Raw genomic sequence first — 17,870 nt, forward strand, 5'->3', positions numbered from 1 at the left:
GGAAGTTATCGAAGCGCAGAAATCCGCACGAACTGCTAGACTCTTGTCTACGGAGGCGCGAAGAGGGATCCTGGCTAAGGTCGGGATCAATCTGAAGACGTTAAGGGATAGGAACGTTCAGCTTTCGTATAGTGTGAGCCAGGCTGTTAGTGTCTCCCCAATTTCGAGGAACGTGCATCCGACTGTCAACACTGGCAGGAGGACGGCTCGCGCCTCTGCACTTTTGCGGTACGAACATGCGCACGAGGCAGAGTCATGTTTTGTAGATGCTGCCCAATATGAAGGCGACTCCAGCCATTTTGTTGCTAACGTCGTGGACATGAAGGGCTGAGTGTTACCGCCCGCGTCAAGCAGGACGTCATCGGCTTGCAAGGCGGAGTAGCTGGCCATTGCGCTGGCGCTCCTTCGGTCTGACAGGGAAGATATTTATACGGACTCGAGATCAGCCCTTCGAGCTTTCTTGACTGGGGAAGCTTGTGAAGAGGTTGGTAGGGCACTTGAGGGTAAGGTGTTTACTCATCACGTCATTACATGGTTCCCGGCGCACGAGGGCGCAGAACTAGGGGGGCTGGCCAACGTTAATGAGTTGGCCCATGCCCGGGCGCGAGGTCTTGCTGGCCGCGCCGGGCACGGGGAGGCCGGTGTGCCGGGTGGGACCGGCGACGGGCTTGGTCCGACCTTTTCGGAGGCAGAGCCCCCCCCCCCCCCCCCCCGTTTAAGGGACATTCTCTCCACCGTCAACGAGATCACTAGCCACTATCAGATGAGTCGCAGGGCTTTCCCCCTGCCACATCGAAATCTCACGAGGCCTCAAGCCGTGACGCTCAGGCTAATACAAACGAACTCGTATCCCACACTCTCCGTCATCAGTAGGTACACGGAGGTCTCCCCTCTGTGTCCCCACTGCGGCGGAGTTAGCGATTTCAAACACATGCTCTGGGAGTGCCTCTCTTTACAGCACCACCTGTGCAGTACAGGTGAAGCGCGAGCGCCTCATTAAACTGTAGGAGTGGCGTATGTCTTAATGCGATCATAATTAGGCTGGTATAGACGGCGATTGCTCCAGCAGGTTCCTCGGGAAGGTGAACAAATAGGATGGAAAAAATGACAGTGCTACAGAGGTTCCAAAAGCAACTTCACATTTATTCGTCTAGAATAATGCAACCAATATAATTGACCAAACAAAACTTGTTTCAATGAATGAAGAGTACTATGACCAGCACACAGTCGTAATCTATAGCAAAATTTGCGAAACCTTTTCACAGAATCATTCGCAATTCCGGACGACGACACCATGTATTCATATCCAACAGTTATCAGACACGACATTTTCCCACATTATCATTTAGAAAACATTAGACTTACTAACTTTGCTTATCGGCAGACACTCGGAGACTGTGTTACGGAGAGTGAACGAACATAGCGCGACGTTTCTTCGCGGAGCATTCAGCATTTATCGTCATGACGAGACACAGTGCACCGGATGCCGCAGCGTGAGCTGGTACGATAACAAAAAACCTGCCTTCGCACCTTTCGCCAGTGATTGCCGTGGGCTAGGCCACGCAAAAATTGAACTGAGGCGCACGCGACACTTTGAACAAACACGCAAGCAAAAAAAGAAAAACACCGCATATCCACGAAGTGAACGACGATGAGTGGGCGAAGCACCGGCCGGGGGATCATTCGGGCAAAACGCCGGAAGCGTTCTTCGGAAGCCGGAAGCTGGCTTCCGGAAGATGGAGCGTGGCGTACATATATATATATATATATATATATATATATATATATTGCAACAAGAGTATTTTGCAGGTAGACTTGATAAAGCGGTTTAACAAGCCAGATCGTTGAAAACCGACCCAGCGCGAACCACACGATCGTCAACGTCTTCTTCCACACACTAGCTGGCACAGAGCTGGTGCCGATGTGCTCTGGTACAATCACTCCCCACGCAGAAAGGAGCCAACCTGGCGACTTAGGGGATTGACAGCACAGGAGGGTCGTAGCACGTTTTCAGCCGAGTGACGTGAACTGTTTCACGCCCTCGGCAGCGGTGGTCGGAAGATGGCTCGAGCGGCTCGATGATGTAGTTGACCGGAGATGTTTGCTCGACTACTCGGTAGGGACCGTGGTAATTCGAGAGCAGCTTGGTCGAAAGGCCGGGAGTAGTGGACGGGACCCAGAGCCAAACTAGCATTCCCAAGGAATAGTGGGCGCTAGATGCGGATTCGTCATGGTTAGATTTTTGGCGACATTTGTCTTGCGCGGTAAACGAGCGAGCCAGTTGACGACACTCTTCAGCATAAGCAGCCGCTTCGGAAACGGGCGAGGCTTCAGAGACATCGGGTCGGTAGGGGAGAACGGTGTCCATGGAACAGGATGGTTCACGTCCATATAGAAGAAAAAAGGGAGAGAAGCCGGTGGTAGCTTGTGGCGCAGAGTTATAGGCGTACGTGACGAAGGGGAGCACCCGGTCCCCTTCGGAGTGGAGTGATCATCGGACACGTACATCGCAAGCATATCTCCAAGGGTGCGGTTGAAACGCTCCGTCATGCCGTTTGTTTGCGGATGGTACGCAGAGGTGGTGCGGTGAACAATGCGGCATTCTTGGAGCAGTGCCTCGATAGCGTTTGAGAGAAAGACGCGGCCACGATCGCTTAATAATTCACGGGGCGCACCGTGTCGCAAAATGAGGCGGCGAAGAAGGAAGCGAGCGACGTCTATCGCGGTGGCAGCTGGCAGCGCAGATGTTTCAGCGAACCGTGTGAGATGGTCGACGGCGACAATGATCCACCGGTTGCCCGCAGGAGTATTGGGGAGGGGACCGTAAAGATCAATGCCAACACGGTCAAATGGTCTTGTAGGGCACGGTAAAGGTTGTAGAGGACCAGCGGTGCTATGAGGGGGAGTCGTGCGGCGTTGGCACGAAAGGCATGATCGCACGTACTAGCGAATGTATCGATACATGCCGCGCCAGTAATACCTCAGGCGTAGGCGGGAGTAGGTCTTGAACACGCCAGCGTGGCCGCATTGAGGATCATCGTAGAAGGCGGTGCATATGTTCGAGCGCAGATGATGGGGGATAACAAGCAGCCACCTGCGGCCATCGGTTAGGTAATTGCGGCGCTACAACAAGCCTTCACGAACGACAAAGTGATGCGCTTGACGACGAATGGTGCGTGAAACAGATTCAAGCGAACGCTGAGAGAGAACGTCAAGCAGAGAAGCGATCCAGGGATCCTTGCGTTGCTCGGCCGGCATGTCGGTGATGCTGAGGGACGACGAATCGCAGGTGGAAGTTTGTAAACAAAGTAAGTCAGACGGAAGCGGAGAACGGGATAGAGCATCGGCGTCTGAATGTTTGCGTCCCGAGCGATAAATAACACGTATGTCATACTCTTGAAGGCGTAAAGCCCAACGAGCGAGGTGGCCAGTGGGGTCTTTCATAGATGACAACCAGCATAAGGCATGGTGGTCAGTCACAACGTCAAATTGGCGTCCGTAAAGGTAAGTACGGAATTTGCTGATTGCCCAAATAATTGCCAAACATTCCTTTTCCGTTACAGAATAGTTCGACTCTGCCTTTGTTAGGGTACGGCTGGCATATGCAACGACATACTCGTCATAGCCGTCTTTGCGTTGGGCGAGGATGGCACCAAGACCGACACCGCTAGCGTCCGTGTGAATTTCAGTAGGCGCATTGGGGTCGAAGTGGCGCAGTACTGGAGGGGACGTAAGGAGCCGGCGGAGCGTCGTAAATGACTCGTCGCAATCGGGATTCCATGCCAGGAGGTCAGCGCTGCTGGCAAGTAGCTGAGTCAAGGGGGCGATAATAGAGGCGAAATTACGGATGAAACGCCGAAAATAAGAGCACAAGCCGATGAAGCTACGGAGCTCTTTAAGAGTGGCTGGCTTGGGAAACTCGGCAACGGCTCGCAGTTTGGCGGGGTCTGGTAGGATTCCCTCTTGTGAAACGACGTGGCCTAAAATCGTAAGCTGTCTGGCACCAAAATGGTATTTCTTCAAGTTTAATTGCAAACCAGCGGCCGTGAGACACTCAAGAACTTGCTCGAGGCGATCGAGATGAGATGCAAAATTGGGAGAAAAGACAACTACGTCGTCTAAGTAGCAAAGACAGGTACGCCACTTAAGTCCCCGGAGGATAGAATCCATCATCCTCTCGAAAGTCGCAGGCGCGTTACACAGGCCGAAGGGCATCACATTAAATTCGTATAACCCGTCAGGGGTCACAAAAGCCGTTTTTGGACGGTCCGCTGCAGCCATCGGCACTTGCCAGTATCCAGAGCGAAGATCCAGGGAAGAAAAAAATTCGGCACCTTGTAGACAATCGAGAGCATCGTCTATTCGTGGTAGAGGATAAACATCCTTACGTGTGATCTTGTTTAGTCGGCGGTAATCCCCACAAAATCTGAGCCGTCCTTTTTCCGCACCAGTACGACCGGAGAAGCCCAAGGACTGTGTGACTGCTGGAGCACGCCGCGTTGCAGCATGTCGTCGACTTGTTCACTGATGACGCTGCATTCGGATTGTGACACTCGGTAGGGACGCTGACGCAGTGGAGCATGGTGACCGGTGTCAATATGGTGAACAACCGCTGAAGTGCGCCCCAAACAAGGTTGGCCGAGGTCGAAAGAGGTCCGAAAACGGTCAAGGAGTTGAACGAGCTGATTGCGCTCAGCTTGCGGGAGCGCGTTATCGACGCTGCGCAACAAGACGTCGTGGTCTGGTGAGACGGGAGCGGTGGCAGAAGTGACGGCATCGATAGGCAGTGGTGTCGTATCGCAAGGCGCATCAAACGGAAAGATGGCATCAAAAGTGTCGAGACGCCCAACAGAACAAGAAAGAAAACGAACTACTACAGCACAAAGTTTCTACGCTGGAGAAGAACTTGGCAGATTGCCAATCTAGCCAATTGCAGTCGGAGCAGTACTCGCGTAATCGAAATCTTGAAATAAAAGGAATAGTCGAGAAACCAAACGAAAATCTGGTTGAAGTGCTAAAGAAAATTGGTGAGGTGGTTGGCGAGCCTATAGCACGCGGGGACATTGAAGTTTGCCACAGAGTTCGTACAAAAAAGGAAAATCAGACAAATATAATTGTTCAGTTTCAACGCCGTGACAAACGAGACGAAGTGCTTCAGAAGTCACGCAAGAAAAGGTTAACAAATGCATCCCTCGGCTTGCCCACTGAATCTCCTGTGTTTGTAAATGAACACCTTTGTCCCGAAGTGAAGAAAATGTTAGGGATGGCAATAGCACGCAAACATGAACACAGCTGGAAATTTGTCTGGACGAAGAATGGCATTATTCATGCACGTCGCACAGAGACTTCACCTGTCGTTCGCATCAGGCGTGAAAGCGACCTGAACAAAATCACAAGCGTTTAACAAACAGAAACTTTGACACATTCGTACCTGAAGTAGAGATGGCGCCTTCAGGCTGTGTGATTGCTGAGGAAATCATTACGAGACACAATATTAGCAGCGAAGCAAAGCTGCTTACAATCATGCACCTAAACGCAAGGTCACTGTTGAACAAAAAGGATGAAGTCACTGTGCTAATCGAATCATGTAACCTAAAATTTGACGTACTGATGTTTACCGAAACTTGGTACAATGATGACTCAGAACATTATGTACTTCAAGGATACGAGCATTTCTTCGTGAACCGCAGGGGAAGCAGAGGTGGCGGCGTTGCAATTTTAACTTCTCTAACAGGGTATGATATTCTTAGGGAATATAGCACAGCTACCGAAAATTATGAAGTTTTATGCATAAAGAAAGAAAAGACAGTATTTGCGGTTTTGTATCGACCCCCTAATGCCAGCCACTCTGCTTTTTTTGAGTTTTTAGATAACCTTCTGTCATACGTAAATGAAAATGGCTATCTGCTTACACTGGGCGGGGATTTCAACATTGACATGATGACTAATTCAGCACCTACTGTGCAGTTTGGGTCTATCCTGGAGTGCAATGACTTCTGCAGCATCATCAGGTCACCGACGCGTGTAACCGTCACTACGTCATCATTACTAGACACTTTCATCATAAACTCGACTATCAATAGCACGGCATCGGGAGTCATAAGCTGTGATATCAGCGATCATATGCCTATATATCTTTTTCTAGAACGTAAAGGCTCCATTAAACGTGCGTGCACTGAAAAGACAACGTACCGCAAGATATCGGCTCAAACGTTAGACAAATTCAGAGAAGCCGTGCGCGAAATAGACTGGAGTGATAATTTTGCCCTTGAAGATGCCAATGAGTCATACGATAAGTTTATGAGCAAACTCAAAACGGTATATTACAAATCATTTCCGCTTGAAAACTATCGGATTCGAAGAAAGTCGCGCAAGCCATGGATATCGAAGGAATTCGTTAGGCAAATCAACCAAAAAAATAAGCTTTATCAGTCTTTTATCAAGTCGAAGGACTTGTCAAAGTGGAAAGAATATAAACAGTTTAGGAATAAATTGAACAAAGAAAAAGAAAAGGTGAAAAATGACTACTACAGCCGTATATTTACCAGTGAATGTATGCGCAGAAGCGACAAAGTAAGGAAAAAAATAAACGAATCACTAAATCGGAAGCCAGTCGATACATGAACAGATACGTTGAATATTGATGGCGCTTTTGTAGGTGGTACAGAACTTGCGAACCATTTTAACAATTTCTTTGTCAAAGTAGGATGCGGAGATCACGACATTCAAGATACAATGCATACAACTTCATTAAGAGAATCTTTATTCCTAAAGCCTACTAGCATCCCTGAGGTGATTACAACATTTTCATCCTTGAAAAACAGCCATAGCCGAGACGTAGATGATTTAGAAATTAGGCCAATTAAGTACGTCATAGACTTACTTGCACCTGCAGTAATGCACATTTTTAATATTTCCCTGTCAACTGGAGTTTTCCCGCGCAATATGCAGGTAGCAAGAGTTATAGTTATTCATAAAGGAGGGGACAAAAATAATATTGGAAATTATCGACTGGTTTCTATACTTCCTGTGCTATCAAAGGGACTCGAAAAAATAGTCAACTTTCGTATTGATAATTTTTCCCAAAAACATAGCTTGCTAACCGACTGTCAACACGGGTTTAGGAAAAAGCGGTCTACGGAAACCGCCTTAAGTATACAGAAGGACCTTATTCTAGAGAACATTGAAAAAAAACTTCTGACTTTAGGGTTATACTTAGACTACAGCAAAGCATTTGATAGAGTGAACCATAAATTTCTGCTGATAAAGCTGGAAAAATACGGCTTCCGAGGAATAACACTTGAACTTATCCGATCTTATTTAGAAAGCCGACATCAGTTTGTTGAAATTAATGAGAACAGATCGCAGATAAAACCTTTGACAGCGGGTGTGCCCCAAGGTAGCATCCTTGGCCCGATACTTTTCCTGTATTACATTAATGATATTGTACAAGTAAGTGATATGTGTAAATTTATCGCGTGTGCAGATGACTGCTCTGTTTTCTTCACAGGTAAAGATTTAAAAGAAATAACCCCTATAGCAAGCTCCGTTTGTTATGGACTTGGAGCATGGTCTAAGGCAAACGGCCTCATCCTCAATGAAACCAAAACAAAATGCGTTATTTTTCATGCTCCGGGAAGTTCTACTACATTGCCAGATAATATTGTGTTGGGTCCGTATAAAATTAACATTACGTCATCCATAAAAACCCTAGGCGTAATATTCACAGCGCAGATGTCCTGGAATGAACACGTTAGTCATGTTTGCTCAAAGGTACGAAAAGTTGTTGGTGTGTTAAATCGGAATCGAAGTTCATTACCTTTTAAAGTTAAGCGTCTCATTTATCATGCTCTTTTCCATTCACACCTCAGTTACTGTTCCCTTATATGGGGTAACACTACCGCGCAAAATATTAAAATACTGGAAATACTTCAAAAGAAAGCGATTCGGGCGATAGCAAACGTCTCTTTTTTTGAACACACGCAAGAGCTTTTCCAACAAAATAGAATAATTAGAGTTCGTGACATATATAAGTTCAAAACATTACTAAGCTATAGAAATGCTATGTTGGGAAGACTCGATTCATTCCTAACCCTGGCAACTTTACAAGAAAGTAGAAGTACATATTCATATCGTCACCAGGCACCATGGCAGATCCCTTTCTCGCGTACTAATTATGGCTGTCAACGCCTTAAACATACACTACCTTCCCTGCTTGACTATTTCAACCAACAAAATGTTGATGTGTTATCTCTAAACAAAACTAGAATATTGGATCTGTTCTTGTAGATGTGTATTGTTAAATGCTCTAACAGTTCCGCAGAACTTATGATGTACTGTCGTTGTGTTTATACGTTCAGACTTTTAACTATGAACCCCAGCATCCAGGTTTCCGCTGCAGCGATTGTGCCCAGGCCGCGCGGCAGGGCTTGGGTTGTGAACTGGATGCTGCAAAGGGCGTCTTCGCGCTTCTAAACTTCTAGGATGTGATGACGCCCTAGGCTACGTTGCCGGGTATCTGTCGCGAAAGCAGCAGCCTATGCAGATTATCTTTTTCTATTTTTTAACATAGATACGCAGATGTATTTACAAGTATGTAAAACGATTTCTAAAAAAAAGAACGTTTCCTGATGGTAACTTGTGTTTATTGTATAGTTCTGTGAAACTTGTTATACATGTATATGTGAGTGTACATATGTGTATGTATATATATATATGTATATATATATGTATATATATATATATATATATATATATATATATATATATATATATATATATATATATATATATGTATTTATGTATGTGTATATGTATGTGTATATATATGTGTATATATATTGCTTTTGCATTCTTATGCTATATGCGATTGAGTTTGTGTCAAACCATAATATGCAAGATAACAGATTGTGATTGTATACTGCGAGTCAATTCACACAACTGTATTATAACTATAGTTTCTATACAATAACATGAAAGTATCTGCATATACTTGTGCTTAGAATACTCGTATATCAACATTTTATACGTGATTATATTGGTACACCAGCCGCTACCGTGCCTGTCTGGGAGACCGGAGCTCTGTCAAGCCGAAGAAATTTCGGCTTTTTTTCCGGCTCTCCCTTTTCACCTTGTGTATCTCGTGGTGAAATAAACAAGTTGATGATGATGATGATGATGATGATGATGATGATTCGCCATGTAATAGAGTTGAAGGGCAGGGAAACGGATTACACGCATAAACTGCACTGGAATCATCATCAAGTGAGACGACTGCGAACGGTAGGACAACGTTCCGGCGACGCGCACATTCCTCAGACGGTACAAAAAGTGCAGTTGAATTGGGGACAGCGTCACAGGTGACGGACACTAAGGCGACAGAGAAGGCAGGGATGATGACGTCAGCAGCAACAACCACTTTAGCAGACGGGCGAGGGTCATCGTCGGTTGCGGTACAGAACGGAGACAAGGCGAGTTGTGCACGTGCGCAGTCGACCACTGCATGATGCGCGGAAAGGAAGTCCCAGCCCAGGATAACGGCGTGCGATGCATGAGAAAGGACGACAAATTCGACAATGTAGAGCGCATCTTGAATTAAAACACGAGCGGTGCAGGTGGCCGAAGGCTTGACGTGCTGCGAGCTCGCTGTGCGTAGCGAAATATCAAAAAGCGGAGTCGTCACTTTGTTCAGTTTGCGGCAGAGAATCTCACTAATCACACAAACAGCTGCTCCTGTGTCGACAAGAGCGTTCGTCGCGACACCGCCTATAAACACTACAATCTCGTTAGGCGGCGAAAGAAGAGGCCTTGCAAATTTCGACGACGGCGCAGTTCTTGCCTCAGGAACAGCGGCTGTTAGTTTTCCTCCTGGTCATGGTTGGAACGGCGAAGAATGGGGGAAAGGGAGCAGCGGCGGGGAGAAGGAGATCGGCGTGAACTGAAGGCGGGGCGACGTGAATACGAGTCCGTGGCGTCAGATGTAAGACGGTGTGTAGCTTGCTGAGGGACATGGCTAAGGTTGGGAGCGCCATCGCGAAAATAGAGTCCGCGGCGGCGACAGAAGCGCGCAACATGTCCCGGAATACCGCAAGCGTAGCACACTGGCCGGTTGTCCGGAGTGCGCCAGGGGTTTAGAGGTGGTCTCGGATGCGAGAACGGTACGTAAACCGGCCGTACCGGAGTTGGCGGAGTGTAGAAGTTGGTGGCTGGGCTGGATGGGACTGGCATCGGTTGGGCATGAGATCGTGTAAGGGCCTCAGCATAAGTTAGCGGCGCCGTTACTTGCGGCGGCGCCGTAACGTGCGGCGGGGAAGCGGGGGATGGGAGGGCCTCAGCAACTTGCGTCTGGATAACCCGACGAAGCGACTGGTCCAGTGGGGGGAGAGGCTCAGTGACCAATGCCACAAGAGATAGCTGACGTGCAAATTCCTCACGTACGTATTGCTGAATTTGAGGCAGCAACGAGGTGTAATCAAAACCAGCGCCGCTGGGAGCTAAAGCTGAAAGGTCAGCCGTTTGCATTCCAGGGCGACGTGTGGAGATGCGCTGTTTACGCAGCTCGTCAAAACTTTGGCAAAGTTCAATGACTTCAGTAACGCTCTGTGGGTTTTTGGCCACGAGAATATGAAAAGCGTCATCGTCGACGCCTTTCATGATGTGTTTGATTCGGTCAGGTTCCGACATGGACGCATTCACTCGCCTACAGAGGCCGATGACATCCTCAATGTAGCTTGTGAAGATCTCACCAATTTCTTGAGATCGTCCGCGGAGGCTGTGTTCAGCGCGAAGCTTGCGCACCGCTGGCCGACCGAAAAACGAAACGAGGGTCTCTTTGAAAGCTGACCAGGTGGTAAAATCAGCCTCGTGGTTCTTGAACCACAGATGGGCCACGCCGGTAAGATAAAAGATGGCATAAGTCAACTTGTCGCGGTCATGCCACTTGTGTGCACTAACACGGTCATACTCGGCCAGCCAGTCTTCCACGTCGTGATAGTCAGTGCCACTGAAGACTGGAGGATCACGCAGATGAAGCACCCCAGAGCACCCGACAGGTGTGGGAGCGGGAGAAGCTCGCGAGGGTCCGGCGTCCTCGGTCATTGTCAAGGCAGATGGTAGCGTACGGCTGCGGAGTTCCAGGACGCTGAAGGGGACGACCCCGCACCTCCACCAAATGCAACAAGCGTATTTTGCAGGTAGACTTGATAAAGCGGTGTAACAAGCCGGATCGTTGAAAACCGACCTAGCGCGAACCACACGATCGTCAACGTCTTCTTCCACACACTAGCTGGCACAGAGCTGGTGCCGATGTGCTCCGGTACAATATATATATATATATATATATATATATATATATATATATATTGCACATGTGTACAGTACATACGGCGCTTATATAGCCCTTGTGCACTGCAGCGCCCCTAGCTACGGACGAGAGAGAGAGCGCGCGCGTCGGGAACGAGAAAGAAAGAGAGGACAGCTGCGCCTCTAGCGGGAGCGGCGAGTACTAGCGTGGCTACGACGGCGCGACGAGGGACACGGCTCGACCCTAAGGAGCTTCGACCTAAAAAAAAAACTCGCATGAATACGCCGCGTTCAAGTGAGGAACGTCATTCCGCACGACATAATAGATGGTTTACACAGTCTTGCACAGTCCTGCTCCAGAATCACTGGTTGGTAGGGGTCACCAAGAACGAACTAATAAATCGAGAAATAGAAAAAAAATTAACATTTGTTGTTTAACACAGCTAAAATATTTGAAACAGAATATATACTCGTATGACAGTATTCTGATTTAAAATTTTCGAACATTTTGTTTTCGCATAAGATTCCTAGTTTCAGTGTTTGTCCCTCCCTGACCTAGTCGCGCTTCAATAGCGCGCCACTTAAGGTCCCTGTATTTTTCAAAGGTAGCGCAAAATCCTCCTCTCTGCGCCGTTGCCTCCTCGCCCCTCCCTCTCGGCTACCATTAGGGAGCGAAGCGCGCGGCCGCCACCGCCTGCTTCATGCGGCATGCGGCACGTTGAAGCGCTTGCTTGAAATGCGAGCGTTCTGGGCGCATTTTCACAAGGCTGTTCGTACGTAAGATATCTACGTAGGATACGTAGTAGCTTTAATTATTAGTAGAATCTGCGTCGCTCAGACGAGGAAAACGAAAGGTAGAACAAGTTAAACGCAATCCTAAGCAGTCTTTACCACTGCTGATTGATTATCGGAAGCGAATGCTGTTCTGTTTACCTGACGCATTTACGAAAACAAGGAGCTACATCAAGCTATGCACACACAACACGGCAGAGACATTCATTTGCTAAATACCCTCAACGTGTTTTTTTTTTATATTTCCAAAATGCATCCGGGCGCTTTTCTTTCCCCCTCATTATGTATATGCCTTGGTTCCCGTGTGTGCGCGCGCTTTCTGCGTTTTGCTCTTTAATTGGCGACTCTTTCATTATGCTCCTTTTATGAGAAGTCATGCTGGCATTCATATGGCCAAACTGCGCCCTTTTGTTGGCCGGAAGCATAAACCGGGACCTTTTTTTTTCTTTTTTAAATGCGAAGCATTTCCTGCCGGCGGCTCTGCGTCCCTCCCGCGTCCTACACCACCACAGCGCATGCGCGTCCCCTCCCCCTCTCTCTCCTCTCCTACGCTCCCCTTTTCTCTCCTCTAGGAATCCTCTACTGAGCGGCGCCCGCGTGCCACACCCCCACACCGCATGCGCGTCCCCTCCCCCTATCTGTCCCCCCTACGCTCCACCCTTTCTCTCCTCTAGGAATCTGGAGTGGCGCGCACGACAGGTGGTGCGACAGCTGCATACTCCGCTGGGGGCGCCACGGTAGTTCCGCGCCTCATTATCTCTTTTGTGCAGCGCCGCGATGAGCGCTCGGGCCGCTGCCGCGAAACCATCTCCCGCTCAAGCTAACCATCCCCCCGATGCTTCGCATCCACACATGGTTCCCTTTAGTGGCAGATGGAGTAATTTTTTTACTCAGTCGTTGGCTGATGATGAACTCGCGAACACACCCACTTTACCGCGTTAATCCCTAACTGGGTGAGAAGAGCGATCAGAACCTCCCTCAGTAATGACCTCCCTTGGTGGCAGTCAAATTTCTTTCTTGGGATACGGTGGAGCCATATCACTCGGCGTTTGATATTTTGTTTGCAGCGAGGAACCGCAAAAAGCTTGCCCCCCTTGGCAATGCTATTCGAACATCCAACAGCACAGCAAGTCGGCACCATGCTTCAGCCAAGCGCGTCTTCAAAATGCAAAAAGCCTACACTCACGCACAGCACACATGTGTCCCGGTGTTTCTGCGCCTACTAATGGCGCTTTTTTCCCGCGATTACGAAAGCCGCTCGGGTTATTCGTCACGTCTCAAGCCTCGTCCAATGGGAGAGCAGAAAACTGCGAAGAAGTCAGGAGAGGGGTACAGGGTGGGGAGGAAATTCTCCTTTCCTATTTTAACAATGGCTTGCGCTACCTTTGGAACATACAGGGACCTTAGCGCCACTAAATGATGTTGATGGCGATAAGTTTTGGCACGCTTTTCGTTCCAAGCTTCGCGACCTATTTAGATAGACCTTGGCCGGGATGCGATCCCGTGATCTCGTGCTCAGCAGCCTTAGGTGACTGAGTGACCGCGGCGGGTACTGAAGCGTTATTAAACTGCGCTGCAAGGACGTACTTGATTTGATTTGATTTATTGATTTCCATTTAGACACACACACTTACAGAGGAGTGGTAAATGGAGGTGGATGAGGGAAAAAAGCCGCACAGACGCGGCTTGAGGTAACCTTAGCCCCGTAGGTATAATATGGCTACATGGGAACACACTTCGAGCACCATATATATTGTATTTATATAGACGCCATAGAAACATTACAGTTATACAATATATGAAAGAACAAGTAAATATTTCCACACGTGATAACAATGCAAACACACGGCGGCATTGAAAAAATTTAATGATATGCACTTGGTAACAGACAAAAAAAAGCATACGATACATTATTAAACATTAGCAAACGCGCTCTAAAGAGGTGAACGCAATACAGTTTTAAACTCCGATAGCGATAAATCCTGTAAATTATAGCCTGCTCTATCATATGTATTCAGTAATCTTGGAAGGTTATTGCACAGCTAGAGCGCGGAGTCTTCCACGCTTCAGGTGTACGAGTTGAATAACGGTATCAATTGACGGATAGTTTTGCAAGTTCTACAAGTAAGGTATTATTGTGTTTCGTACGAAAGTAATATTCGCGTAATAGTCTACAGTTATAGATGTTACGGGCTGTAGCAATGTTGTATTTCTCAAACAGGTTTTCAGTATGGGCGGCATACGGTACATTAGCCCCGATGACACGTATTATTTTCCTCAGCTTACGAAATAATTTACTCAAGTTACACTGAGTCGTGGTGCGCCATACAAGATGCCCATAATGTATGTGAGACAGAAATAAAGCATTATAAGTTAATAATTTTACAGAGACGGGTAAAGTATATCTATAGCGATTTAAAACGCCTGTTATGCGGCTAAGTTTTTGGAGTACAAAGCTTACATGATCGTCCCATTGCACAGTACTTGTGAAGTGTACCCCTAACACCTTTGCAGAAAGAACAAGTTGTATATTTGTAGATCTATACGCTAATATTAGATCGTTTGGAAGACTCATGCCTTTGGTATGAAAAATTACAGCCTTTGTTTTAGCCGTGTTTACTTTCAAACAGTTCTCTGTGGACCAGTAGCATAGACTGCACAAGAAGTCATTTGCCATAGTAATTAAATTGGTGCACGAACCAGATGAGATGAAAACACTTGTGTCATCTGAGTCAATTATAAATTTCACCTTTTCGTAGATGTAAGTAATATCGTTAGCGTGTAAGTTGAAAAGCAACGGACCCAAAATGCTATTCTGTGGGGCGCCACAAAATATTTCCTTGGTTACCGATGCATTAAGGCCTACAGATACAAACTGGCGTCTGATATTAAAATAAGATTTTAATAATTGAAGTGGAATACCTCTAATTCTATATTTCTCTAGTTTGTAGAATAAGATGTTATGATTTATAGGTTCAAACGCCTGTGTAAAGTCGACAAATATGCCTATTCTTATTAGCTTATGTTGGAAGCTCTGCAATATAAATTCTTTTTGATCGAGAAGAGCTAATTCAGTGGACCTGTTTTTAGGAAAACCATATTGAGCATTTGATATTTTGCTGTATTTTCCACAGAATGAAGACAACTGACTTAGAATAAATTTTAAGACCTTTTGGGAAAACAGAGGGGATCGATATCGGTCGATAATTTTTAATATCTAAATTATCACCCTTTTTAAATAATACAACTAACTTAGCAACCTTTATTTTCTGGAAATACGCGTTTGGAACTGCATAATTTATAAATATGTGTTAAAATAGGGGTTATATCATATATAACAAGTTTTATAGGTAGAATCTGTAGACTATCAGCATCGCAGTTGCAAGATGTTTTGAGTCTTAGGTATACAGAACATACACCCGAAGGCATGAGTGGCTGAAAAAATATTGTGTTTGCGTTTGGAGTAATGTGCACATAATGTGGTATGGGATGATTGAGTTCAACGTCTCTGTGTACAAAATAATCATCGAAGGCGTTCGCCAAATCCTCCTTTACCAACAATCTACCGTTTAAACTAATTTGCTCATTTGGATCACTCCTCTGATGTCTATTCATGAGAGCGTTTAGTCTATTCCATAGTTTCTTTGAGTCATTCATACAAGACGAAAACATTTGCAGAAATTAAGCATCACGTGCTTTCCGTAATTCTTTGGTTAATCTGTTACGAAACATTTTGAATGTTTTTAAATCCAGAGGCCCTCGAGCTTTGATAAATTTTGATAAAATGGCTTTCTGAAGCATTTTTTCTCCTGTTTAGTTTGTAAACAAAATGCTTTTTATACACGGCAACAAACCTGCTAAGAAATATATTGTAAACTGATTCAGCATCTTGTTCCTGTAAAACATTATCCCAGTTTATTTGTTTCAACTCTGAAAAGATGTTAGGGTATCCTCAGTTACTTTTTAGAAGGTTTCGCTTGTGCCTCTGTGCAAGGTGCTAGCTATTCTAGTTTTGACATACATGCAAATTGGCATATGGTCACTTATAGCACTACCCAAAACAGCACTTGTGATACACAGAGGAGAGTAATTCGTTATAAACAAATCAAGCGTAGTTTCCGTATTTTCTGTTATTCTAGTGCTGGAGTGAATTGTACTTATACAACCATTTGAAATGAATACCCTTTCAAAATCAGCCCGGCGTACTGTATCCGCGCCAACATTTACATTAAAATATCCTCCAATAATTAAGTTTAGGCGGTTTTCATTAGCGAATTCTAACACATCATCAAAGAATTCGAGAAAATGCGCAACAACACCATCGGGAGGACGGTAGCATACAGCAAAGATATCTTTCTCTGAATGAACACATAGCACTTCGTAATCATTCGTTGTACGCGAAAAACTAGGAAGCATATCACAAGGTATCACATTAATAAGGACCCACCTCCCCCACGTCTTGTTAACCTATTAAGGTAAAATTTTTTCTTGTGAGGAAGCTGAAAAATGTGACTGTCATTCGTATACCAGGTTTCGCCTATCATGACAACGTCACACCGCTTCTCTGTCCCCACAAACAAGGTTTCGAGTTCTATTTTGCTAGAAACGGATTGAGCATTAATATGAACACGACTAATTCCTTTTTATTTAGCTCCTATGTGGATAAACCATTCTTGTTTAGAAAGCGACCCTAAGTGATTCATGGTGCTGAAGAAAAATAAAATGAACAGCAAGGAACATTAGCAAGGAATACTAAGTAAGATTTGTCAGCTCAGCCTCGTGCTTAATGACAACAGCCTGGGCACCATTTTCTTTGTGTACAAGCACATGCCCATTCGCGTGCCATGCATACTTGTACCCGGAATGTTTCGCCCATTCCTTAGCGGCAGCCAGAAGCTTTCTGGATCGAGTTGTCATGTTCTCGGCAATGAAAACTCTCAGCGAACTATCTCTGAGTGATCGTTTCTTAGCAAGCCAGGCATTTCGCAGCTCCTGACGCACAAAGCACACAATAATGCCGCGGGTCCTTCCCGGCCTAGCTGGCAGCCTGTGTATAGCCACAACGTCCTGCTCCGACAAACATTCAATGTTAAGTTGCCGTGCTATGTCGTTCACCTGAGATAGCAAGTTCTCGCCCTCAGTCTCAGGAACTGCATGTATTTCTAGGTTCAGGCGCCTGCTGTGCCATTCAAGGGCTTCAATGCCATCGTGAACCTTACTAAGTTCCTGAGGGTCTCGAGCCTCTTCCATCTTTTCCACCCTACGCTTTACATTGTTGATGTGTTTCTCGTGACAGTCAAGACGTCTCTTAATTTCATCAAACTGATCTGACAGCATTTGGATATATTGTTCAATGCCATTTACTTTGCTTGGCAAGTCCAAAAGCAAATTAACCTTCTTATCCAACTCTACCAGCTTCACCATGATTTCCGCATCTTTTACCTGAACCTCAACAGGCGCAACAGTTTTGCTTCCTTTCCCTTGACATGTCTCACACTTCCAATTTTTCTTGAAGGCTCCTCGTTTAGCCTCATTTACGCCAGAACACTGACCAGTATGAAAAAGAAATCCGCAGTCGGAGCACGTCAAAACTGAGTCATGCTCACCGATTACTAAACGGCACGTGCAACAACGAGACATTGTAGGTAGCTCTTACGTACAACCACAATCACCAGCACACGTCAGTAATGGTATTTCTATAGTGGCTAAACGCATTGAGGATCAACGCAGACAATCAGTTTGGCAGCAGACAAAGACAAGCAGTTTGGCAGCAGCAG

The sequence above is a fragment of the Dermacentor silvarum genome, chromosome 5, assembly GCF_013339745.2.
Source record: "Dermacentor silvarum isolate Dsil-2018 chromosome 5, BIME_Dsil_1.4, whole genome shotgun sequence".
Taxonomy (NCBI): Eukaryota; Metazoa; Arthropoda; class Arachnida; order Ixodida; family Ixodidae; genus Dermacentor; species Dermacentor silvarum.